At 43.1% G+C, this 24918-nt stretch overlaps 1 long non-coding RNA gene across 1 annotated transcript in view; it reads left to right on the top strand.

Annotated features, from left to right (window-relative positions):
• Positions 1 to 2923: 2923 nt before the first annotated feature.
• LOC131511571 (uncharacterized) overlaps positions 2924 to 24918 on the top strand; it is a 46115-nt gene continuing 24120 nt past the window's right edge. The window contains exon 1 of the long non-coding RNA XR_009261596.1: positions 2924 to 3162. This is a non-coding gene — a long non-coding RNA (uncharacterized LOC131511571). The remainder of the gene's footprint in view (positions 3163 to 24918) is intronic.

Below are 24918 nucleotides of genomic sequence, written 5' to 3'. Positions count from 1 at the left end.
GGACTTTCCCGCTTGGGGATCTCATTTCAGCGGACTGTCAGTCCCCCTCTTTTTGAAAGGTTGTTTCCTCGGGCTTGCAGAATGCAATTCGGTGCAGAAAGAAAGAGAGAGGGAGGCGGGAGTCGTGAGGGCAGGTGGTGCAGCCCCTGACGCCTCGCCCCCCAGCCAGACCAACTGCAGAGATTATCTTTTAAAAAAATTATTTGTTTGTTTGTTTATCTAGGGGCAGAGAGAGAGGGAGAGAGAAGAATCCCAAGCAGGCCCTGCATCGCCAGCGCAGAGCCTGACGCGGGGCTTGAACTCACGAACTGTGAGATCATGACCTGAGTCGAAATCAAGAGTCGGATGCTCACCACCCAGGCGCCCCAGCAGAAGTTTTCTTTTGTCAACCTTGAGGGTATTAAGAAAGCGTCACAGTTTTGTTTCATTTTAATTCATAGACCGTACCCTGTCAAGTAACCCACTTGGGGGCGCCTGGGTGACTCTGTTGGTTAAGCATCCCACTGGGACTCAGGTCATGATCTCACGGCTCGTGGGTTCCAGCTCCACACAGGGCCCGCTGCTGTCAGCCTAGAGCCTGCTTCGGATCCTCTGTCCCCCTCTGTCTCTGCCCCTGCCCCGCTCATAGGCGTGTTGTCTCTTTCTCTCTCTCTCTCTATCTCTCTCCAAAATAAATAAAAATATTAAAAAAAAATTAAAATGAACGTTCATGCCTTTACTTCTGTTTACTTTGATGTCGATATTACCATCAGGGGCTTTTTTTGTCTTTATTATTTTGTTTTTCTGGCCCACGGCTTAACTTTTAACTTCTATGTACCACTTTATTTTAGGAGTTGCCATATGCAAGATATAGTTGGGTTTCCTTTTAACCCAATGGGAGAATTGCCCCCTTTCAATAGGGATATTTAACTCATGGCCATTTGTGTGAATGAAATGGAAATATGTAGCCCCTTGTCAATTTTATTGTCCGCTTGCCTGTCTACGTGTTTTCTTTCCTTATTGTCCGGCCACTTGCTAAGTGCGTGGAATGCTTTCCATTTTGATCGCACTGTGCAACCTTTCTGAACATTCATATCTATTTCCCTAGTGTTTAAACTTGAGATCAATTCAATGAGGACAGGTTGTCGTCATGTCCTTTTAGTATTAAAATTGCTTGCATTTACCCCTGCTCGCCATACCGTTTCCTGATCTCTGATACCCCGATTTGCAATTATAAATCTGGAGTATTATTACTGTTGAATAATTTTCATGACATTACATATCAGTAGGTTTAGAAGAATTTTTTTTTAATGTTTATTTATTTATTTTGAGAGAGAGAGAGCACAAGGGAGGGAGGGAGAGAGGGGGGGGAGAGAGAATCCCAAGCAGGCTCTGGCTGTCGGCACAAAGCCTGACGTGGAGCCCGATCCCACAAACCATGAGATCATGCCCCGAGCCAAAATCAAGAGTCAGCTCTTGATTAACCAACTGAGCCACCCAGACTCCCCACATTGTCAGTAGTTTTGATCCTGCTTCTTATGAACATCAAACCAGAACTCCATTCTGATTTTGTGCTTTTAGTTTCCTGCATCATTTTCTCAGTGGTTTCTTCATTTATCCTAGCGAGCTTGTAATCTCAGTCCATATTTTAGTCTGTTCGTTTCTTGTTTATTTTTCATTTTAAAAATGGAGTTGATACATTCTTGCATTTTAGTGAGAGCACAAATTAGATCCATTATAAAAATTTCTTTTGTGTTTTATAGCAGCTTCTTTCAAGTGCTTGCTATTTCTTTGAATCATGTAGGTCAAAGGGGGAAAAGGTGAATGAAAGAAGCCTTTAGGTGTCTGATGTGAGCCACCGGATGAATGACGACACCATTTGAACATTCCATGCTGGATATGTTAAGTTTGAGACGTCTCTTAGATAATCTTCTGGTGATATATGAAGTATGAAACTCACGAGAGACCTTGAGGGTGGAGAAGTGAACGTAGTGATTACCTATATACGGGTCCTACTGAAAACTTTAGGACCCTTGAGTTTACAAGAGAAAAGACCCAGTCCCGAGAAATGCCAACACTGACATTTTGGGGAGAGGAGGAAGAGTGTGCCAAGAAGCAGAGAAGGGGTCGATTATGTAGGGGGAAAAATAAGATATCACATGTGACAGCATCCAGGACGGGAAAGGGGTGGAAGCCACTCTTACTGGTTTAGTTGTGGCATTAAATGAGCCATGTAGAGAATCTGGATCTTCCGGAGTAAGTTCAATTCACCCAGCCAAATATAAAACGCACGCTAACTGGATGGGATAGAGTGAACGGCCATCCAGTGAACACTGGAATATGAGGGGAAAATGAACCTGTCTCCTCTCTAGCATCCCTCATTCACCCTGTGAGAGGAGGCAGCCTGATGGCATTAGACCAGACGGTGGGACAGCCATGCTATGTGTTTGGGAGACTTGGCGGTGTGTGGAAACGTCTGGTTCTGGAACAGCGCATTGCTCACCCATTCCAGGTCATTTAAGTGGACCAGGAAGTTACTGAAAACTCAGAGACTCAAGTTTGGAGTCTCTGCGGTCAGGAAAACCCCCCAAATTATATCCCCCAGGACTCCTCACAGAGACGGTCCCACAATGGCCAGACACACCTCGCCCCTGTTCCCCAGTTCGCACCAAAAACAGTGACCGGGACACTGCTGTGAAGTCCTCTGACATTCCAGATTCTGAAAGCTTGATATTTCTCTTCCCGGCTCCCTCTCCCTTTCCAATAAAACGGATTCTGGGCTGCATCCTTGCTTGTCTCGTGTTTGTCATTGAAATCTCTGGAGGTGGGTCGGGTTCATTTCCTTGAGCCCTAATTGCGGGGGATGCCAGGCTCCCCGGTTTCTGTCTCGCACAGATAGGTCCCACCACGTGGCACATTCCCCAAAGTATAGGAAAAGGATTCACACGATGCCACAAAGGCACAAATGAGACCAACCGCGGAAGCCGAGCAGATCCCAGTCGTGTCATCTCAAAGCCTCAGAAATGAAGAAACAGAAAATAAGTCCTGACACAGTGTTGCAATCATTCTGTGTTGTCTTCCCTCATGGCATTTCGAACACCCGCCGTCTTAAAAAGAAACGAAAAAGCAAGGAAAAAGAAAATCTGATTTCTCAAAGTTCATTTTGAAACATGAAAATAACTAGTAAGTAAGCAAGCTCCTTACATTTTCTAACTTGCTCTCCCTTTTATTCTCTCTATTTAATTCTTTCAGACGTCACTGTCTGGAATAGACTATGAGGCCGTGGTTGGAATGGTTTGATTTTGTGGGGAGCTGTCCTGTGAAGCAGGGAGGGTATTGGCTTCGAGCTGGGGGTGGGGGGGCGCAGGTGAATGCCATGCTCCACACTGTGTGATGTTTCCAAGCTCCATGATATGCAAATATAGGTTATGCTGTATGAGGGCTGTATGTTCTGCAGAAGGGTGAGAGGTGAGCAATGCCATGGCTTCCAGAATGGGTAAGCATTTCTTGAACTATAAATAGGTGTTGCGTAAAGGAGCTTTGTGATGAAGGAAAATTGGAAAATGCTGGCTTAAAGTAAAACAAGGCTATTACAGTACCAGTGACCGTATCTTCTTGAAAACAAATTTTTTTTTCCATTTATTTGTTTTTGATAGAGAGAGACAGAGCATGAGTGGGGGAGGGGCAGAGAGAGAGGGAGACACAGAATCCGAAGTGGGTTCTGGGCTTTGAGCTGTCGGCACAGAGCCCGACGCGGGGCTCGAACTCACGGACCAGGAGATCATGACCTGAGCTGAAGTCGGATGCTTAACCAACTGAGCCACCCAGGCGCCCCAACCATGGACCATATTTTCTTGTGCTACACTTTTTTTAACTGGAGGAAACAGCTCTTCCTTCCTTTCTTTCTTTCTTTCTTTCTTTCTTTCTTTCTTTCTTTCTTTTTTTTTTTTTAAAGTTTATCTATCTATTTTGAGAGAGAGAGAGAGACTGAGCAAGCAAGAGAGGGGCAGAGAGAGAAGGAGAGAGAGAATTCCAATCAGACTCCGCACTGTCAGTGGTCAGAGCCCAATGTGGGTCTCGAACTCACAAACCGTGAGTTCGTGACCTGAGCTAAAATCAAGAGTCGGACGCTTAACTGACTGAGCCACGCAGGTACCCCTCTATGCTGTACCTTTTTTCCCCCCATAATGTGGTCGTTCCATAACTGGATGCCTATATCTCTCTCTCCCTTTCTCCATTTTGCCCATCTCCCCACTCCCCCTCCCTTCTGGAAATCATCAGTTTGTTTTTCTCCGCACATGAGTGAAATCATATGGTATCTTTGCCTTTTTCAGTCTGATTTATTTTACTTAGCATAATACCCGCTAGGTCTATGCATGTTGTCGCAAATGGCAAGATTTCATCCCTTTTTATGGCTACATAATAGACCATTATTTATAGACAGATGGCAGCTATGTTGGTGATGAGCACAGCATAACATATAGAAAGGTTGAATCATTATGTCGGACACCGGAAACTAATATGTGTATTAACTATACTCAAAGAATAGGGGCGCCTGGGTGGCTCAGTCATTTAAGCGTCTGACTTGGGCTCAGGTCATGATCTCCTGGTTCGTGAGTTTGAGCCCCGGGTCAGGCTCTGTGCTGACAGCTTGAAGCCTGGAGCCTGCCTCGGATTCTGTGTCTCCCCCTCTCTCTGGGCTCGGGCTCTGTCTCTCTCTCTCTCTCTCTCTCAAAAATAAATAAGCATTAAACAATTTTTAATTAATGTAACTTTTCTGTCATGAAAAAGCAATCCCCTTTTATTGGAATTACATAATTGGGATTTACATAAATAGAAGGCTGATCCAAAGCATCCACAACCTTACCATTTGCAGACCACTGGTAACGCTTGGATGCATTTTCTTCCAGAACTTTAAAAAATGCACATATATATTTATAATTGCCAAAGTATGGGATTATGCCTTTATTTATTTTGTGCCCTGATTTTTTTTCACTGAATAATACATGATAACAGACTTTCGTTTCCAAACCACACACCTACAGGGTTATTTTTAATGTAATGTGGGTGTATTGTAATTTATGTAATCAGCTTCTTAGTGTTGGACATTTAAGTTTGTCTACAGTATCACTATGGAAGCCTTACATTATTAAAAATAATGCTGTGATGAATATTCCTCTGTCTACCTCTTTATAGTCTCCCTTAATACATCTTAGGGAAGTTAATTGAACTCTCTCATGCTTCAGGTTTCTCATCTGGAAGATGGGACTTTCAATAGCATCTGTCTCATGGGGATGTTATAAGGATTATCATAAATCTTCTATGTTACGTTTAGATCATCGCCCGTGATCTATCACCCAAGAGGTGTTGGAAATTGTGACTGTACTGTCCTTCTCTATAACCTGTAATCTGACCCAGCTGTACTCATTATTGCCTGTATTCTCCTGGTTTTTCAGATGCTGGTCAGGGCTCCCCCAGCAGTCATCTTCCATGATAAACATGGAAGTCCAAGTGGTAAGTCCAAGTACATCCAAGGTCTCCAGGAGCCTTAGGAGGAGGATCTGGGGGTTGTAATTGTCTTGGAGTGTACCTTGCACCCCCACGTGAGTCAGCAAGGGCTGAGCCAATAGGAGAACACCCCAGTTAGTCTCTGACCCAACAACCTACAGGTTTCTGAACAGGATACCCTGCTAAGGGTGAGCATTGGTGGGTTCCCTGCCTGCTATAGCCTTTCCATCTTTATAAAAGAAGGAAGATGTTAGGTTTGTAAAATACTTACCTCCATTGGTGCACATCGCTTTTTATTACCACAATTGAAAAACGGGGTATGGGGTATGGAGACTGTTTTACCCTTAGATCCCAGAACTTTCCTGTGTTTGGTCTGGAACCTTTTCCTGTGAACTATCAGAGTGGTGTCTGGGAGGTCACAGCAATTCTGATTCTGGTCAGATTTGCTCTGTCGGAAACAAGTTGGAGGCGAGGGCCCAGGCTGGCTCTAGAAGTTGCTGTTGAGGGTGGGAAAGACTCTTATCCACAGTCCTGGGTAGACTTGTCAGAAGTTTGGTGCTTTGATGGCTCCTCTGGTGTCCCAGAGGAGTCTGATGACCCTCTTCCCACCTCTGAGGGGCATTAGTTTCCCTCGGGCCCTCAGATTCTTTCTGTAGATTTAGCTTCACCATATGGAGATATTTGGATGGCTCTTTGAGTCTTTGAAAGACTTGGCTCTAAACCACTTCAATACCAGTCTGTTCTGTCTGGACCTGACTTTTCAAGCTTCTGTCCACCAACTGCCAAATGGCTCCTGGTAAGTCCCTCCTGTGGGAACAGAGGACCTTGCTCCTTCCTGCCCATGTGTGGGGGTCATCCTGGCCCTGCTCCTTGTAGCCAGGAACTCTGTTCTGTGCATGTACACTTAGCAGTAGAAACAGAACAGTCTTAGCCAATGGCTCAAGTCTCCTTGGATGCTCCTTCTCATTCCACTTCTGTGTGTATGGTGGCTTTGTGCCTTTCTCCCACTGTAGACTGGGTCAGATGCCCACACATGAGCCAATAATTGTTGGCTAGGGGGCCAACAGTAACAGACATGGCAAGATTCTGGGGAATGATGTATGATGGGGACTGGTGAATGGGATTAGAGGGGGAGTTCCATGAAGAACAGTTCCTTGGAAGATCATCCCTTATTGACCATCATAGTGGGGATAATTTGGTAGGCAGATGAACAGATTTTGGGTATCAGTCAGCAGCTCTTGCTGCAGTGACAACCAACTTAATTCTCAACAGAATAAAACCGAACACTTATCTCCTTCTGACATTAAATGATGGCTGTGAGTTGGCTGTGATTCTAGAGCACTCTCCTGGGCTCTAGACATCTTCTTATTCCAAGGCTCAGGCTAAAGAGCAGCCTTTCTGTTTCACACTGTTCTCATGGAAGGAGGCAAGGACGCAGGAGGCCAAAATGAACAGAGCAGGCACAGTTAACATTTCTGCTCATGAGGGGCAACCATCATATTTGTCCACATTCTACTGATTGACAGCAGCCATGTGGCCAGCCCATCAGGGGGGTAGCTTGGGACACACTCATAGTCAAGGGGCAAAGGCTGTGGATGAAAGATCCTCATCGCTCATTGTGGGGGAAGGGGCAAGTGCTGAGGGTGAACGGGAATGAGGGCAGGACAACACGTGCAGACTCCTCTTTTAAGGAACTTGGCATTTAAGGAAATGGACGTGTAGTACATTGTGAGGGTGAGTGGTGGGCCAAGTTTTTTTTTTTTTTTTTTTTTTTTTAATGGAGGAGATTTTTCTACATAGAGGTAAAAGGGAAAGCATAGGGAGAATATGATATAATTTAATACTTTTAGCCTATATTCTCTGAAAGGCTACTGTGTGTGGTCACTTTATATTTGTCATTTTATTAGTCTCCAACAGCTTTCATGAAGCAGGTGCTATTACTTTGTTTTACCAGTGAGGACAGTGAGGCCGATGTTATATAACTTGCTTAGACACAAAGCAAGCAGAATTAGTATTTCAGCCTATTAGATGCACTGTAAAATCTTGCCTTGTTTTTTTTTTTTTAATGTTAATTTATTTTTTTTTTAATTTTTTTTTTTCAACGTTTTTTATTTATTTTTGGGACAGAGAGAGACAGAGCATGAACGGGGGAGGGGCAGAGAGAGAGGGAGACACAGAATCGGAAACAGGCTCCAGGCTCCGAGCCATCAGCCCAGAGCCTGACGCGGGGCTCGAACTCACGGACCGCGAGATCGTGACCTGGCTGAAGTCGGACGCTCAACCGACTGCGCCACCCAGGCGCCCCTAATGTTAATTTATTTTTGAGAGAGGGAGAGAGAGAACATGAGCAGGGGAGGGGCAGAGAGAGAGGGAGACACAGAATAAAAAGCAGGCTCCAGGCTCAGAGCTATCAGCACAGAGCCTGATGCAGGACTCGAACCCATGAACGGTGAGATCACGACCTGAGCTGAAGTTGGACGCTCAACCGACTGAGCTACCCAGGTGCCCCTCTTGGCTTGTTTTTTATTTGCTAAGTGAAGGTGATAGAAACGTGTCCTTCTCCCCACCTCTGCTCCCATCCAGGAAATCCGATATGCATGTAGGTAGTACTTTGCATGTCTTAGAGCAGATGGCAAATGTTTGAGGTCATCGAGAGGCACAGGGTGAGATCATCCTGCTCACATGGACATTTTGCCCTCCTAACTGACTCCAAGTGTGCTATAAGCAGTGGGCAGCTTCACAGTGAATGCACGGGTCTTGGGTAAGGCTTTCTGCCTCTCTGCTAGATGTGGCCGGGTCAGCCAGAACTCTTGGCAATTGTATCCAGATGTTGCCTTTAACTGGAAAAGGAAGAGTCTACCTCAGCCTCTCTCTGGGTTCAACAGAAGAAGTTTTAGATTTAGTGTACTTCTTGGTGGATTTGCTTGACACATTGCTTTTTACTTAAGGCCAAATGTTCTGAAAACAGAGCCTGCATTGTATTTGCCAAACATGCATAAGAACACAAACAAAACTCATGTTTGCAAGCCCCAAATAAGTACTTCTTATGCCTTAAGTGCCATTTGGAAACCATCCAGTGCCACAGCATGTAAGCTTTGTGAACAATTCTCTATAATTGTTTATGCAAAGGGTGTATACTCACAATTGCATGAATGTCCTTAATTGCCTTTGATTACATGGCACACTGTGTTCTACCCTCTTGAAACGAACGTCCTTTATACACCAATGGCTTCCTCATTTTGATATAGGTTCCTGTGGAGTGGGATTTTGTACAATGGAATTTTCTAATTGGAGCTGGGGCAAAAGAAGAGGGAGGAGAAATGGAAGGGGACACCAAATTCTGAACAAATAAAAGAAAAACTCCAGTGTAAATTGTTAACCCCACCACTCTTCTCCCAAACAGCTCTGCAGGTGGGATACAATTGGCACCCTGGGCAATTTCCCTCTGGGTGGTGGAGTTATATGGCTTTCAACAGCACTGGGTGCTTCTTGGAGTCTTGTTGAGTAAATGTGAAGGGCCAACTGTGGGCAAGACAGAAGGTCATGTTGGGGAAGCGCATTTCATAATCTCCATTCATCTCCATGGTCGCTAATATTCATCCTCACCATCCATGGTGGGGATGAGGTGAACCAGACTTACGAGGAACCCTTGTCATCAGATATGGTGGTTGTCCATATGAGACTGTTTGGATGGGGGCTGGAGAGAATCTCCAGGATCACACAAGTGTTACCCCACGCTAGATGACAAAAGCAATGGGTTGGCTGCTGGCAATTTGTGGTCCTTATCAGAAGGCAGTGGCAAAGACAACAACTTAGCATCTTTACTCAAAGCTCAATGCTGGTGTTACAAGGCTGAGCTGATCCAGGCCCAAGATGTGGCTTGCAAATTCTCCATTTTACCCTCTCTATGGCAGCAGGGTTGTCTTCCTCCTCCTTTCCCCAGGGCTTAATATCATCTCTTAGACAGGGAAAGTTGCTCTATAAGAACACACTCTACTTTCATGATCTGTGCTCTGGCCATGCTTTTTTGGTTAGTATTTGAGTGTTTGTGGCTTTGGTTTGGGTTCTGCATTGGATAAATCCAATCCAGCAATTTGGATTTGGAGGATGAAGCAGTTCAGTGGGTAGGAGTGGAGAGCAGAGATATATGGCATGGTAATAAAATACCATTTATTGAGGGGTGCACACAAGAAGCCAAACACAGCATTAGGGGCTTCTGAAACACTTTCTCCTCCAATGGATATGCAAGGCATATCTTACGGCATTGTAACCAATGGACAGACTATGGGTCTGAAAGTATCCATAATTTTGCAGACCTTGGAATGCAAGTGTATATACTTGACTCTAGAAGATGTGATTTTTCTAATAGTAGCCCGACTCACTTTGGAATTCGCGGGGTCGATGCCCTGGTCCCATTTCCCCCTGGGTTCCTTCTTTTCCCTGGTCTCCAGTACTCCGTGACAAGTCCTAGTGTGTTTCTCTAGCATAACAAAAACTTGTCTGACAGCAATAATGTATACCGCTGCATTAACTGCTATTGTTTCTACTTCAGAATGCATTTCAGAAATGGGATTTTGGAGGCTAGTTCCATAGAGTTATTCCCAAAGGACCTTAAAGGAGTCTGAAGGTGCTAGAATAAGGTTTTCCAGCAGTGCTGCTTACAGACTTTTGCTAGACAAAAATGAGGCCAAAGAAGGCAACACTCTCCAAAGGGACTGTGATGCCCCCCCATATCCCTTACATCGGGCTGCTGCACCCATTCTCTCAGCTTCTGTGAATGCTGGCTGCTAATGTTTCATAGCTGGAAAATTGTCTGGGGCTGCAGGAAGCTATCTGGCTGGAAGAGCTACGGAATGGCTAGTACGCAAGTGTAACCTCCTTTGCTTTAAGAAGGGAGACCTCTAGGGTGTGGATTTTGCTCGATAGCCCCTCTGTAGATCAAGACGAGGCCAGACTATACCTGAGACCACAACCTTGCTCAGTCTTCTCCCCTTGTCTTATCCTGCTATTTTCCTTCCTTCACAGATTTCTCCTGGGAGTGCTTTTTCCATGTGTACTTGAATCCTTGTGTACTTGAATCCTTGAACCATGTGTACTTGAATCCTTGTCTCAGGCTGTGCTTCTAGGACATTGACCTAAGATAGTCTGCTTACCTATTCAGTTCACCCTGAGCATAGACTCTTGAATGCAATAGCTGAGCAATGTCTACATTGTTCTAATAGCCATTCCTAATATGATCCGAAGGAATCATTTAATGGATTGTAGGAGACATTAAAAAGCCCATTTGAGAATAACTGAAACCACTTATAGAATAACAGCCATATAGACTTTTTGAAAAAGTGAATTCACACATTAGTACATGCAACAGCTATAGAAACTTTTAATGGAGCTCATAAACTAATTTGTAGATAATTACACATATGCTATAATACGTATATACATTATACATATACGTATGTAACATACATATACTAATTTTGAATTCCCTTTTCACTCAAGCTTTAGTTAGAATCTTTGATCAGGTAGATTTTTCCAAGAGCATATTCTCTCCCCTTTTTAGGTTATTTATTTATTTACAAAAGTTTTATTTATGTTTTCAGTAACCTCCACACCCACCGTGGGGCTCAAACTCACGACCCTGAGATCAAGAGTCACGTGCTCCTCCGACTGAGCCGGCCAGGCGCTTTGGGCATATTCTCTCTTGTCATCCAGTCTGGACATCCTTTTCTTCCTTTGTCCACGTTCTGCTGAGTGTCAATCACTCCTCTTGGCCTACCCCAATTTTGCCTTTTTCAGGAAGGCAAGGGAAGCAGATTTTTTCCTATCAGAACGCTGAGTCTCACTCTCTCCTTATATCTTGGTTTGAAGTTTATTTTCAGTAGTGTCCAATGATTGGAAAACTGCTGAATCCTGATGGTTGGGGACAGTTTCTCTGCGTTGGGGGCCTTTGCTATCTGCCCAGAACTAGCAGCCCTGTGTTGCAGCTTTGCAGCTGTGTTCTGCATTACAAGGGCATTCTCTTTCCCCTGAAAGGATCCTGATTGGAGTCTGAGCTGAAAACGGATCCCTTGTGGGCTTGAATCCGGGCACCGCAACAAATCCCATATAAGTTGTTGCAGACTAGGGGTCCGAGTGTCGAGCTACTTCATGTCCGATATATTTAGAGTCAAGGATGTAGGCTGGTGTACGTTTTTTTGAAGTTGGCAGGTTTCTGAGAATGTCGCCCTTTTGTGTTTGGAGGCAGGGTTTCTTCTGGATGTGTCCTTCTGAGTCTCAAAATCCTTGAAGGAGGAGGAGGAGGAGGAGGACAGGAAATTAGTCTCGATTCTATTTGCTTTCCTGACCTAGGAAAAGAAGTCTGCTTCGTTGTCATAGGTCTACACGTTCTTTTGAACTTCTAAGCATTATCTATATAAAAATGGCAAAAAAAAAAAAAAAGAAAGAAAGAAAGAAAAAAGGGCAAACGTTGCATTTCCTAGTGCGAGTGACTGGTAGCGGTTACCAGGGATACTGTACTGAGGAGATATTGAAATGAGGCTTCATCTAGGCTCATGGTGCAAAGGGAGTTTGATTAGCACCCTCAGCCTTGGATTATCAGTGATGGGAGTGGCCCAAGGTTTGCCCTCCTACCTCCACACCATCCCGCTGGCAATTTTACACTTCCTGCTTTGTTTTTTAGGTACCTTTTAGAAACATTAGCTCTCTCTCCCGCTAGATTTTCTACTTACTGTGGAAGAGGACTGTATACTTCTCTGTAGCCACCGGGTTAGCTTCTGGCACATAGGAGGTTTGAATTGTAACAAACCGTTAACGATCTGTACTAGGTAAACAATATCCATCGACTCCTCGCGCTTCACTGTTCTCTGGACAGGTGAGAATTACTCTTGGAGCTTCTCTTGCCTGTGTAACCCGTTAACTGGCAGAAAGTTGCAATTCAAAGAATCACAGGCACGAAACATGGTTTCACAATCAAAACTGAAAAAAAAAAAAAAAAAGGTAAGCGTCCAGTTGACCCGGAAACATTAAACACATACTCATTCGCCAGTGGGGCTTTAACCAATTCTTTTTTCCACTCCAAACAACGATTTGCCAAAGGAAACCACGAACTGAAATGGACTTCCAACTGAAAACTGGATCCTTTCATGGAAAACTCATTATGGATTACATCTTTATTGAACACATGTCCACAAACACGCAAAACTTACCAGATGGGGGAACATAGTTCCCCAATAAATGTAAACCCTAGAAGACTTTGCATCATTGCCTCAGAGCAAGGACAAGAGAAGGTATTCAAAGTCCAAACTTCTGAAAGACACAACAGGGGTCACCATTTGAATGAATACTTTTCTTGTTTACTTTTTTAAATTCCTGAAACTTATGATATAACCTCTGGGTGACTGTTTTCTGGGGAGTGAATAAGTGGATTAAATTATTATCGCCAAGTCTTGGACATTAGTACTTGGTTTTAATGACTTGTGTGACAGCCATAAGCATTCGATCACCTGTTGGAAAATACAGAAAATATCTAAGGATACTTTTCGAATTCGTGCAACAGGTCAAGAAGCTCAAGACATCAGAAAGATGAGTCCTTAGAATGACACTCTCCAGTGAAGGAACTAACACTACAGTTTTGATATGGGGCGAAAGATACACTCGTTAAGTGCCTACTAGTTGGCAAGGCTTGTGCCGGATACTGCCTGCCTTACAACGATGCAGATACCTACCTGCAAGGTAACTGGAGAGAGCATGAGTCTTTCACTGACATAATTTTCGATTCTTATCAGGCACTGTAATGGACAAATCGTAGGAGCCTGGGGAAGTCGCCCGTCTTTTCTGAACCTCAGCCTCATCATCTAATGATGCTGACTTTGAATGTTATTGTATGAACTAGGTGAGATGACGCAGATCTAAAGACAGTCGGCGAGAAAGAGAAACTACTTGAATGAGCCTTGAATGGGAGCTGCTCACTGTTGGGAGATAAAGGACTGTAAGGGGTGGGCTGGCTCCCCTTCTTGATTAGGTAGGATGTGTTAGAGTCCTCCAGAGAAACCAGTGCAGCCATATACATAAAATAATAATACATATACATATATTTCTGCCGGTGTATACATACATGCATGCATACATGTATGCCCTCGTACGTATACATGCGTGTGTGCGTGTAGGGAGCTGGTTCACATGAGCGTGGGGCTAGCCAAGTCTGAAATCTGTAAGGCAGGCCAGCAAGCAGGAAATCCAGACAGAATTTCTATAGTGATCTTGAGGCAGAATTCCCCTTTCTTATGGCACCCTCAGTCTTTGCTCTTAAGGCTTCAACTGATCTGATGAAGTCCACCCATATTATGGAGGGTAACCTGCTTACGGAAAGTCTGTTGATCTAAATGTTAACCTCTCTGCAAAATTGATTTTAAAAATACCTTCTTGGCAACATCGAGAAATGGGTGTCATGGCTTAGCCTCGTTGACACATAAAAACAGCCATCATAGAGGATGAGAGAGATGAGCTGATCTTAAATTAGAATTTGCAGACTTTACAACGAAAGCTAGTTAAATGATAATAAAAATTACCATCTCAATAATAACAATAGTGACGGTAGTGAACACTGACTGAATTGTATGGACCAGGACCCAGTGCCATATGTCTTATTTACGTGGATTGTTCGGTCGTGTGGGCCACGCATTTTTATATCACTTCTCTAAGTAACTAGGGAATAGCACTCTGACAATCCTCTGTATATGTTTTCAGTAGAATATTATTCAGCCATAAAAAGGAATAAAGCACTGATATGTTCTACACTGTGGATGAATGTTCAAAACATGCTAAGTGAAAAAAGCCAGGAGCAAAAGATCACAAATTACATGATTCTATTTACATAAAATATGTAGAACGGGTAAATCCGTGGAGACGTGAACGGACTGGTGGTTTCCAGGAGCCTGGCAAGGAGGGAAGGGGAATGAATGACTGCTTCACGATGTGGGATTTTCTTTCGAGGTGACAGAAACGTTTTGGACCTTGAGAAAGGAGGTGGTTGTACAGTATCACGTCATGGAATTTTACACTTTAAATTTATTAATTTTAATTACAAAAAAATTAAAAAGTACTCTTGTGACAGAAGAAGAAAGAAACTTACAGAGAACACAGATGACACATTCCAAATGTTAGGGGTGTCAACGGTATATGGACTCTCCAATAACTGGGAGATTTCCTTTTCCAATTCTTCTCCTCACCCTCAGGTTCTGATGCTCAACCTCTTCCCCTGCTGGTATGAATGGCGTGTCCCAAGGGACTCCTATGTTCAGGGGACTATTTTCTGTCTGTCATGGCTGTGCTCTGTCTCCTCTTGGACCCATACAGCCATCTTTTACCTCACTTGTGGCACTTTTCCCCAGTCCCTTGGACCTTAAATACAGGAGGGGACCCCATAGTCATCTCCGGTGAACTGTTGATTGTCTCCCTCCTCTGGCCAGTCAACTCTTGACCAAGACTCACACCGGTGAGATCTGTGGCCCAGGAGGGCATGCCAGGAGAGGGGAATCTGAATTTTGTAGCCAGCATCTGTTATCTCTTTTTTTCTTCTTCTTATGGTTTACTCTTCGTCTCTCAAAGCCACTTCTGATCTCTATTACTCTCTCCCATCTTTCGCTTTTCTTCTTCTAACTCATGCCTTCTTCTTGAAGATGTTGTTGTATTACAACCTGGCGAGGCCAGGAAGCTTAGCTGGACGTTCCCAGTAAGGGTTGTTGAGATGGTGTGTGGAGAATGAGAAGGTTGGCATTGAGATTTAGGGGATGATGTGAAATGAGCAGTCGAGGTAGAGTGGACCAAAAGAACGTTGAAAGTAAGCCAAGGAACTGTGTCCGTGGTGTTGACTGGATCATCCGTATGGATGTTGGAGTGACCAAGAACAATGACAAGAATCGAAGAGAAAAAAGTCAGGAGGTGGCTACAGGAAGTAGGGGTGGCAGGCGGCACGAGCTTTGGCACGCATCGCAAAGGAGATGTCGTTTTTGAAAGTGAAGAGAGAAGAAAAGTCTACAAGTAGCAATGAGTTGCTGCAAGGACACCTATCTACCTTATTCTCCCTGATAGAGAGAGCCTTGAGGGCTGGGAGACAAACACAGCCACCTCCTAAGAGGACTGTAGGAGAAACATGTCCTTGGGTTCAGCCACGTTTCAGTTAGTGCATGGAGCTACAAGAAACTTCACTTGATAGCTTTCCAATTACATTAAAAGTTCCCTCCAGTTTGGCATTTGACACAAAAAACCGAAATGGAATAGTGAACCCATTTTAATGGAGAACAGCAACAATTTTCCCTTAATAGGAAATGTTGATTGAGACATGGACATCCGGGCTCAAGTGCCAATTTGCTTGCTGGACAAATTGCCTGGGGCTCTTTCTATCCACGGCGATCAACCTAAATTAGGGAATTTTCCTAGGGGAGTGTTCGAAAGGGAATTACTCCTCTATGAGTTTGAAGGTGCTTACATACCTATTCAGTTGTTCAGGTTTTCATAGTTGTAAGAATGTGACTTTCCCATCCAAAGAGTATCGTTTTATTTCCTGAAGAAATATCAGAATTGAATAACTTTTACGATATTTTGTTTGGGGGCAACCAGTCTTTTGGTTTTGTTTTGCCCTTTTAGGATTGAAGTTGAGCTGACACACAACGTTACGTTCGTTTCAGGTGTGCGATATAGTGATTCAACAACTCTGTGCCTTATGCTACGCTCACCGCAAACGTAGCTACCATCTGTCACCATACAAGGCTATTACAGCACCATTGACTATATTCCTCATGCTTTTATCCCCATGACTTATTTATTCCACAACCGAAAGCCTGAAAACACCTCCCCCTTCTCCTTCACCCATTTTGCCCATTCTCCCATCCCCTTCCACTGGCAACCATCAGTTTGTTCTCTGTGTTTACAGGTCTGTTTCTGCTTTGTTTGTTTTGTGGTTTAGATCCCGCACACGAGTGAAATCATGCGATATTTGCCTTTTTCCATCTGATTTATTTAACTTAGCCTAATACCCTCTAGGTGCATCCATGCTGTCAGAAATCAGCTGGGCTTTTTAAAGGATCGGGTTTAGGTATATTCTTTTCTTTTCAGCATGGCACTTAGGTCCTAGGAAAATGTTGCAAGTTTAGAGAAACCCTGTTGTGAATTGTAAGAACATGACTCAACATCCTGTGGGGAAACAGCCACCGGCTGGACACCTGTTTGTATGACTTGATGGGTTTGTGGCTTGTTGTGCTGGGCCGTGTTCAAGAGCAGAACTGGCGGGCAGTCCTGTGACAGTAGGCTGTGGTTTTTCCATCCGGTCAGCAAAATAGCAGAAGAGGGGGTTGTGATCAGCGGGTCCTAGAGACTAAGTGAGATCATTAGCCCGGAAGTCATGTGGCCCCATGATAACAGTGAAACTTTCTTACTTAGAAAATTATGGGCATTTCTGCAGACAGTATTTTCTTAAGGAAGAAGTTCCTTCAACAGAAGTTACTTACCAAAGGCCACTCAGAACAAAGCCTTGCTTCTGGTGTTCCCATCCCTCCCCGCTCCATTCCAAAGGCCAAAGGGGAGTTGGATGTGGAGCTGAAACCCGATGGAGGTTTTCAACATGGTGCCATGGGAAGCCCCACCATCCCTTTCGTTTGAAGGAAACCTCAGAGAGTTGGCCGAGTAATGACCTCACTGCTTTATAACAGGAGACACACTCATACACGAAGCAGAAAGAAAATATTTAGGATAGTGCCCCCTTTTGGTGTGAAGGCACGTCATGAACAGGAATGAAATGAGATTTGCCCATCATAAAAAAGCTTTTGGTATGGACGGCCTATTTGACAGGCATCATCCTGTCCAGGCCAGGGTTCCCAGCATTGTAAACTCCCAACAGAAGGCAGAAGTTTCCAGAAAACTGACTTGTACCAAAGGTATAGTTTATGGGAGAGTCAGTCAGGACATGTTTTTTCTTTTGTAGGCATCATCTCTACCTAAAAAATGAAGTGGCAAGGGTCTCAGGTTTGGGTGAACCTATTTTAAGAAGTAATTTAGAGTCATTGAGGTGCCTGGGTGGCTCAGTCGGTTGAGCATCCGACTCTTGATTTGGGCTCAGGTCATGATCTCACGGTCATAAGATCGATCCCTGCATCGGGCTCCACACTGAGCGTGAAGCTCTCCTTGGGATTCTCTTTCCTCTCTTTCTGCCCTTCCTCCACTCATGCTCTCTCCCTCTCTCTCTCTCAAAAAATTAAGAAATAATTTAGCATCATAGAACATTAGAACGACTTGAAAACAACCTTAGTAAAGGCTAAGTAATGGATAGGAAAATGAGGCTCCAGTTTGTTAATGGCAGAACTGGAAAGAGATTTTGATCTTTCTCTCCTTTCCTCCCTAGTCACCTCATCTTTCCCCATAGTCCAGAATGTTCTTCCTTCTGGTCTGAATATTTATCATCTTAGCTCAAAGTTGAAGCAAATTTAAACATGATGCTATATTTCTGTTTATAGAAACATAGGAAGAGAAGTATTTTAGAAAGTCCAATTGAAGGAAAATTCAAATGGGAACATAACAGTGATTTTATGCCTATGAATACAGCCTTTTTTAAAGGTAGGAAGAGAGAAATTATCAATGATGGCATATGAAATGTTCTTAAATTGTGTGTTAACAACTTTCAGGAAAGAAAACAGAAATGTGATCTGTTTACTGGATTTCAATTCCTATATAACTCTAAACCGTTCTGGAAAAATACACTTTCAGAAACCAATGGCAGGACAGACATTTCTCTGCATTTACTACCCAGGCTATCACATGATTATACCTTTTGGAACAAACAGATTGTATTACAAGTGTGGGCGAGTTCTATCTGAATTGCTGAAAATTGTCATAAAGCTTTATTTTAAAAAAACTCATTTTACTTCTTCTGAATACATATCATGTTGTGTATTAACCCCTGGCAAAAAGCATAAGGAAGACTCATTGTTAATGATTAATAATTATAATGTATTTATATATTGAACTTGTAGTATGTCTTACATATTTTAGAGTATTTTGGGGAAGATTCCAAATTAGTAAAAAAGAGTTAGGTTTTATTGTAAGTGTTCTCATGTTATGATTCCACACTCTTCCTTCATTTGCTACATTAAGTTAAGAAATAGAGGAAATAAGCCTGTTTTTCTAAGCATCTGGCATACATTGTAATTCAGCCAAAGGAGCAGATAATCGATCTTTTCCAAAAAGAGTTACAGCTATTTCAGAACTGTAAGAAGTAAGGAAGGAAAAAGCCCCAACTTCTTGAATTTTCATCTTATTATCACTAGGCAAGCTAACTTTCATACTTCCATGGTTCTATAAAGTGATTTGTGGTACAACGGTAAACCACGGGTTCTTGGCACCCAGAGAATGATGACGAGATACCTATTTTTAAAATTACCTATTATTTGTCATAATTATTGATCAGTTCTTATGAGGTTGTGGGTCAACAGATAGAGAAATGAAGGCTTGGGCATTGGACAAAAACAACCCCTTAGCTTGGGTGACTCTGTAATGGGTCAGGGAGGGACCTTCGCAAAACCAGAACGTTGTGATCCTTTGAGGGATCACAGTAAACCAACAGTAGCGAGCCCTCTACAAGTCAGCTTAAATATTGGCATAACAGATTCTAAAGAGACAACAAGGGAGCAGAAGAGCATCTTCGAGTTCTGGAAAGGAGGTCCCAGGAGTAAGTGTGTTGTAAATACAAGTTATTCTAGTCAACTTGGCTGTGATGTTGCCTTTGGGTGATAGGGATATCAGGTCCTGGGATTTGCCACAGTCTCCTCTTTCCCCTGGTTTTCTGTGCCTTGTACAACCTTGGGACTATCATTTATATTACCGTGTGAATTTGCCTGTGTGGGAAAATGTATCCACCCGTGACTGTGAATATGAGTTTTCTTTTTAGCAGTCATCACTTACGGAGTGCCTATCACAGTGCCAGGAGTGTGGTAAGCGTTTCGTACATATTATACTAATTTCTCCCACACCAGTCTTATGAGCTAGTGTTTTTACTCTCCCCATTTCACAAAGGAGGACGTCAAGGTTCAGAAGTGTTAAGTCACTGCCCGCAACCCCACTCTTATAAGCGGCAGAGCTGAGAGATTGGCTTAGTCTTTGAAGAGCGAAGGCATTCCTGGTGCTCTGATTTTTCATTTACTTAATTTCTCTCTCAGATGCTCATGAGGTTGATTGGTCTGAGGAAGCCCATGAGAGACTGACCAACTCTGGAGACCAGGACAAAGCTGAGTTTCTTGGATCTGAAAAGCTGAGACCGGGGGTCTGGATAGGTGGCCCCCCCAAGCTCTCTACCCGCTTCAGCCTCCATCTTTACCAGAAAAGATCCTAACCTTGCGTTCTCTCTCTAGCTTTAACATCACAAACCTCCAGAAGGGAGCTATGGAAGTCAGGGAAGAAAATCACTACAGGAGTGTGTTTGTAGTTTCCCTATAGCAAGTGGCAGTGGTTTGGGGAAATTCTGTAAGAAAAAAAAATGTGGTTTGTCCCTAAATCCATAAAAGCTCCAAGTTTACAGTATGACTATTTACTTTCAGAGATTTGATAAGCCACGCCACAAAGAAATAAGAACAGATTTTTTAGCTGATAATGGCAGGACAAGGTTTTTTTTTGTTTTTTTTTTTTTGTTTTTTTTTTTTTTAAATTGGTGTAGAGAGGACACACAGCATTACATGTTTCCAGGGCAAGTTCTTGAGAGAAGTTCCTAACATCCAGGCTGTCTGTATGTAATGGATATAAGTATAGGTGGGTTATTTTGAGTGATAAAGCACTGGTCAAAGGTTCTGGATTGTCGTCAGCCTTCAGGTTTCAAAGTACCCTGTTTAGCTGCAAGGAAATTTGAATGGCTTCTCCTCTGTCTGGGGGCACGCTGATTCTGTTCTAGGAGCACGAGTTCCTGGAAGGATGCGTGTCCTGCCTTGCAATTTTCCAAGCTTTGTGTTTTTGCTGGTGAATGATCGGCTCAGCCAATTGCTTGGTCTGAGGCTAAATTATTTTTTCCGCCCCCCCTCTGAGCGGTGTTTGGCACACAAAATGCCCCTAATAGATTCTGGTTGAAAGAATGAGATGCCAGAAGTTTCAGAAGAACAGAGAAAATGGACGAAAGGAAGTAACGTAAGAACTGAAGGTGAAACATTTATTGGGCTGAACAAAGGCACACGTTTTCAGAGTGCATTTTCCTCCATGGTGCTAAGGAAGATAAATTTAATCTTGTCCAAGTCTGGTGAAATTTTATAACCTTAAGAGGAAAGGGAAAATCTTCAAACCTTCCAGACAGGAAAAAAAAAAACAAACCTAAAAAGGAATTAAAAAAAAAAAATAGACGGCCATCAGGCATTACACTAAATGTTAAGAGACAAATTATTATAAAAGTCATTATTGGGACAAGTAGTGAAATTTAAATAAGATCTGATGGTTAGATAATAGAAGTATGTCAATGTTAAAATTCTTGACCTCGGTAATAGTACAGTTGTGATAAAAGTATGCATCGTTGATTTTAGGAAATATACACTGAAATATTCAGGAATGAAGGAGCATTCTGTCTATAATTTACTTTCAAGTGGATGACAAATACAGGGATGAGATAAATGAACAAATACAGCAAAATTAGTGAACATACGTAAAGCATATGTAGGAGTTCTTTGTACTGTTGTTGTAAACTTTTTCTAAGTGTAAAATATTATCAGAGTCAAAAGTTAACAAATTTCTGAGTGGAAGAAAATATATATTTTTTTCTTTAAACGTTTATTTTTGAGAGAGAGAGAGAGAGAGAGAGAGAGAGTGAGCTAGGGAGGAGCAGAGAGGGAGACAGAATCCGAAGCAGGCTCTAAGGCTCTGAGCTGTCAGCACAGAGCCAGAGGCAGGGCTTGAACCCACAAGCTGAGAGATCACGACCCGAGCCAAAGTCGGACACTTAACCGACCGAGCCACCCAGGTGCCCCTGGAAGAAAATATTTTGAACTCAAACTGCTAGAGTCGGAAACAAATATCAATTCTGAGAAAAAAACAAAAATATTGTTACCTGTGCAAAAAGAAGTAACATTTACCAATCTCGGTGGGATATTTAGTGACATTAGGTCAAGAAATGACAAAAATATCCAAGACTAAAACTATACAACACTACACAACATTGATGCAAGAAATCAAAGATGACACATATCCACAAACATATTCCCAGTTTGTGGATTAGAAGACTCAACGTAGCAAATAAGTCAGTTGTCTTGAAGTTAATATGCAGGTTTAATGAAATTCTTCTCAAAATCCCTAAAGATTTTTGGTAGATGTAGACAAGATTATTCTAAAGTCTGCATGAGTAAAAAATAGGGTAGCCAAAACACTTTTGAAAAAGCAGCATAAAATGGAAGGAATCAGTGGGGCCACTTCCCAGACTTACTAAACAACTACAATATCAAGGGATAGACACAGAGATCGGTGGAACAGAACAGAGAGCCCAGAACTAGAACCATACAAATATACCCAACTGCCTCTTTTTTTTTTTTTTTTTTTTTTTGACAAACGTGCGGAAGAATTCAACGGAGGGAAGGGAGACCGACAAATGGTGCCGGAGCATTTGAACTTCAACTGTGCGAAACATGGACCTCCATGTGGGTCTCACATTTTATATAAACGTGAACTGAAAATGGAACACGCAAAATTATAGAAGTTTTAGAAAAAACATAAAAGGAGATCTTAGGGATCCAAGGATGGGCAGAGAGTTCTTAGATTTCATATCAAAATCATGATCCAGGTGAAGGAAGAATTGATACATCAGATGTCATCAAAATTTAAAGCTTTGCTTGTGAAAGGCAAGGGTGAAGGGGATGAAAAGAGAAGCTACAGAGTGGGACAAAGTATTTGCAAATCACAATCCAATAAAAGACTAGTATTTAAAACATATCAGAATCTCTCGAAACCCAACGGTAAGAAAGCAGACAATTCATTCAGAATATGGACAATAGACATGAAGGGAAACTTCTCAGAGGAGGATATACAGGTGGCAAATAGATCCACAAAGAGATGTTCAACATCTTTCGCTATTAGGAAAATGCCAATAAAACCCACAATGAAACATCGCTGGACACCTGTTGGGATGACTAAAATAAAAAAGTAGTGACCACACCAAATGCTGATGAAGATGTGGAGAAACTACCACTCATACATGGTGGGTGGGAATGTAAAATGCTACCACCGCTCTGGGAAACAATTTGGCGGTTTCTTAAAAAAATGAAAAATGCAGCCCCCATATGACCCAGCAGTTGCACTCCTGGGAATTTATCCCGGAGAGATAAAGACTTCCAGTTCAGGGGTGTTTACAGAAGCGTCACTCGCAGTGGCCCATCACTAGAAACAATTCAGTTGTCTTATCCCTGGATGAATGGCAAGCACACTGTGGTATGTCCATTCCCTAGAGCACTACTCAGCAACAAAAAGGAACAAACTATTGACACATGCAACAGCCTGGATGAATCTCCGGAGGGTTATGCTGAGCGCAGAAAACCAATCCCAAAAGGTTACACGCTCTGATTCCATTTCTATCATGTTATCCAGATGACAAATTATAGAAATGGGCAATACATTAGCTAGGAGTTAAGGTGGAGATGCAGGCTGGAGGGTGAAAGGGCAACATTCCAGTTGTGATATCGTGCTATGGTTTTGGAAGATGTTACCACTGTGGGGGGCGGGGGGAAACTGGGTAAAGGGTGCACAGGATTTCTCTGTATTATTACTTGCAACTGCATGTGAATATTCAATTACCTCAAAATAAAAAAAGTTTAATTAAAAAGCCAACCAAAAAGTAACACTGGACGTTTTAGCTAGGCTAATCTAAGTTGCCTTTCATCAGTTGGAGTGCGTTTACATTCTTTCCAGTTTTGGCTGTTGTAAATAGCACTTCCATAAACATCCACGTACATAGGCCCAGAGGTATTCGTTCAAATAAAATAGAAGTTAGTTCCTCATTCATGTATCAGTCCCGCGTGGGTTCTTCCCCATGATAATTCAGGGACCTGTTCCTTCTGTTTTGTGGACCTTGGGTCGCCATGTCCAGAGGTTGGATCGCCGTGTCCAGAGGTTGGGTCGCCATGTCCAGAGTCACCCTGGTAGAAGGAGAAAGAATGTGTGTCAGTGGCTCACTGTCTCTGGTAACCCTTGACCTAGAAGTGGTTCACATCCTTGCTTATGCTCTGGCAAAGATGGCCGCATCTAATTCCAAAGGGTGCTGGGAAATGTAGTTGTTTCGTAAACTATGCAGCTTCTGAGATGCGGCTATGCATGGGGTGAATAGATGTTAAGGGACAGGTGTCTGCTTGACATCTAAAAAAGCTCAAGCAACTTGGAAGTATAAAAATGAGGAAGATGGATGTCTTGGCATTGTTGTTCTCGCCTCCCGCCCCCAGAGGTCACCACGATTAACGGTTTGTGATATTTCTTGGGACTTTTACTAGGCTTACGTAACCAGAGATAAACAGACCCTCTTAGAGAGACTCACCAAAATGAGTGCATGCTTTACATAGCATAAGGGAACTTTCTCTTTTCACGTACTAATATTTCTTTTGTTCTCCATTTCTTCTCTCACCCCTGTAAGAGGACACACACACACACACACACACACGCACACTTCGTTTTTTTTAATGCCTGCGTTATATTTCATAGTAGGGTGGTACTGTATTGTGGTTTTTTTTTTTTGTTTTTTTTTTTTTTGGGACAGAGAGAGACAGAGCATGAACGGGGGAGGGGCAGAGAGAGAGGGAGACACAGAATCGGAAACAGGCTCCAGGCTCCGAGCCGTCAGCCCAGAGCCTGACGCGGGGCTCAAACTCACGGACCGCGAGATCGTGACCTGGCTGAAGTCGGACGCTTAACCGACTGCGCCACCCAGGCGCCCCTGTTTTGTTTATTTATATTACTCTAGAACCATTCCCCTTTGCCCCATATATAGACAGTTTGCAATTTTACACTATTTTTTTTTTTAATTTTTTTTTTCAACATTTTTTATTTATTTTTGGGACAGAGAGAGACAGAGCATGAACGGGGGAGGGGCAGAGAGAGAGGGAGACACAGAATCGGAAACAGGCTCCAGGCTCCGAGCCATCAGCCCAGAGCCTGACGTGGGGCTCGAACTCACGGACCGCGAGATCGTGACCTGGCTGAAGTCGGACGCTTAACCGACTGCGCCACCCAGGCGCCCCAATTTTACACTATTATAAGTAGCAGTGAAACAACTTTGGGCAAAAAGCTGTCTCTCTGTTTAGTATTTTTCTGTTTATGAGGTTCAGAAATAGGACTCCTGAGTCCGAGATCACTGGGTTTAAGGACTATGAGTGTCACTTTTTTTTTTTTTCCACTCTTGCCTCTTTTTTGGATGCCTTCGGTTTCTTGTCAGCTAAG

The sequence above is a fragment of the Neofelis nebulosa genome, chromosome 5 (genome assembly GCF_028018385.1).
Source record: "Neofelis nebulosa isolate mNeoNeb1 chromosome 5, mNeoNeb1.pri, whole genome shotgun sequence".
Taxonomy (NCBI): Eukaryota; Metazoa; Chordata; class Mammalia; order Carnivora; family Felidae; genus Neofelis; species Neofelis nebulosa.
Note: the sequence above shows the minus strand (reverse complement) of the source record. Positions and strands in the feature narration are given on the sequence as shown.